Source organism: Buceros rhinoceros, unplaced genomic scaffold (genome assembly GCF_000710305.1).
Source record: "Buceros rhinoceros silvestris isolate BGI_N320 unplaced genomic scaffold, ASM71030v1 scaffold11728, whole genome shotgun sequence".
NCBI lineage: Eukaryota > Metazoa > Chordata > Aves > Bucerotiformes > Bucerotidae > Buceros > Buceros rhinoceros.
In genome coordinates this window covers 9,283-12,068 of record NW_010428699.1, presented here as the reverse complement: position 1 = coordinate 12,068, position 2,786 = coordinate 9,283, and positions in this window count along the sequence as shown.

Genomic DNA, 2,786 nt, shown 5'->3' with positions numbered 1-2,786 from the left:
TAGAAGTAGCTTTCTGGAGGCTACCACTTGTTCCTGGCTGCTCTCACTCTAAGATCTCAGTTCTTTAGGACATGACCTCCAGGCTCACCTATGTAGCACCTTCTCTGCCTGCTCCTTCACACAAAGGGAGTTTTCTACAGCCAGGAAACTGGCTGTCTTGCATTGCCAGGGCAGCATAATATTGCCCAGAGCAAGAGTGCCCAAATCCATCTTTTGATACTGGCTGTCAAACTAAATGATCCTTGGCACTCTGACGATTTCTGTAATTATCTTCATGGGTCAAGCAGTGTTCTACTTGATTGCCGTTTATTTTATTAAGGCTCTCCTATAGCTATTTTAATTTATTAAAACTCCACAGGCAGGCTGAGATGAACTGGCGGGATTCAAACTGCAGCAGCTACAAGTTGGCACAGTGACCAGCACTGGTTTTCTATGACTTTTGTAGTCACTGAAGGCATGTGAGTATGCACACACGTGCTCCTTGTCATCCTAGAAACAGCAATGTTTGTGGATAACCACAGATGATTTTCCTTCTAAGCACTGTGGACCAGTTCCTGGCTCTTGCTATTGCAATGATCTGGGCAAGACGGAATCTCTTTGCAACTTCCTCTCACCTAAGATACAACCTAAACCTCAGCACTCATATGCTTGCATCTTTGAGAGTCATTTACTCTAATGCAAATTAAGCTTCAAACACTTCCAGATGCAGAAGGAAGGCACTATATTCAAGGTGTGGCTGTCCACACAAGCTGCAGATTATGTGAAAAGCAGACACTTTACCAGGTCCACTGATGATGTACTGGTTGCTGCATTTCCCCAGGAAAGAGCATGCAGGCTTAGGTAGAGTTCACTCAGAGAGGCCACAACTGCCCTGAGACGCAGTGAGGCATGCGGTGAAAAGTCCTGAGCCTCCCTTCAATCTGCTGGACAACTAGGCACAGGAAAAACAATGGGAACTGAAGGAGTAACCTTGAAGATGGGGCTTCTGTGTCCCTCTTTTGCCAATGCTGCAAGTCAGCACACTGAGAACCCGCTGATTTCATATTCAGATTCAATATAATGTTCTAAAGAGAATATTTACACCAACACCAAATGTAATCAACATAATTAGCACAAACAGTAGCTTGCTTAATATTTAAGTTATTAGCATATTTTGAATTAAAATATTATTAAGCAGATATTTCTCCAAAGACATTGTAATCACAATTTTTTTTCTGAGGTAGGGATTAATGGAATCTTTGAAGTTAATTTTGAAAGCAGCTGCAAGAATGTATTTCCCAAATCCTGTTAATTACCATGCCAGCCATGAGAAGTAATCCCTCTTTTTTATTCAGGAAAGGGAGGATGTGATCCTGCAAGGCTTATTTACAGGAGTAACTCATATGTCAACAAGTCTTCAATTCAGCAGAATTACTCAAATGAGTAGAGCTGGAACCTCAGGATGGTACTGTGGAATTTCTCTAAACTCCATGTTAAGTTTTGTTTGGCAAAGTGTAAAGAGGATAAAATTGACTACAGAATAAGCCTTCTCACACTGCTTGCCAGAAAATTACCTCTGCTCTCATTCAGACATGGGTGATGCAGCACATACACTAATTACACTGAAAATTGACAAAGAGGAAACATCAAGGTGACCCAAGAAGAATATTTTCATTACATAAAAACTGATTAAAGCTAGATGGCATAAATGAAAAATGACTGAGGTTAAGTGGTCTCTTTTTCTCCTATTATTTCTTATTTATTGGTAGCATCAGACCTGGCACTACAGTTCCAGAGAGGGTATTTTTGGGCAGGAAGTCTGCCTTAAACTCCTACTTCCCTGCATAGCCCAATCCAGCCACACCTTCCCCATCCCCAAGGCCTTGCTTGTTCAGATGCAATTGTTTGCAAGGTCACACAGAAAGTAGGAGTGCTAAAATTATTCAAGTTAAAAATAACCCTTCAGCAGAGCTGTGTTGAAAACAATCATTGAAATGATCCAGCTAAAATTAAAATACACAGTTTGTTTCTGTTGATCATTTCAGTTTCTGTTGATGCCTCTTGATCCACAAATAGTTGTGCCAGGGCAACAGAACAGGCAAGAGATGATACCATGGGAGGAGGCACTGCACTTTTTTCTGGGAACTGAAAATCAGAGCAATTAAGTGCTTCATACCACAAAACATAGAATACTGCATCTCCCAGTGATTTTGCATTACATCCTAGCAATCTTTTCTCTGCAACAGAGCAAAACATCAAACAACACAGGTACCTCCATGCAGACTAGTTATGCAGGCAATAGAGTTAATGGCAGCTGACTGGCACCTGATTTGGAGCAAAACAGAACCTTGGAGAGCTGGAAAATGCATTTGGATTCAGAGAATATCTTGGGTATTCTTTAATATCAGCACCCCCAGACAGGAAGAGTGCCCTAAGCCAATTAAGAAGTCAGAGTCCTTGCCTAGGCATAATATAACTGATTATGGATGGTATTTCTGTAACAAATATTTACTTTATATTGCATTCTTCCAAACCCTTCTTAAGTTTCGTATAATTTAATTTGCTGAGCTACAAACCTAGTTGTAACTGAGTTAGAGGCTGCCTTCAAGGGACAGCCTGGGTTATTTATAGCAAGTCTGCACTAACAAATTGCTTTGTATCTGATCATATTGGCTATCATTATTAAAACAGGCTGCTTCTTCCCAGGCCACAAAAATTCTGGTGCTTTTTCTGTTGGCATTTGTTTTTATTTCCAGTTGTACAATTAAAAAAACAACACTATTCTCTCACTTTCCTCTTATTTCCCT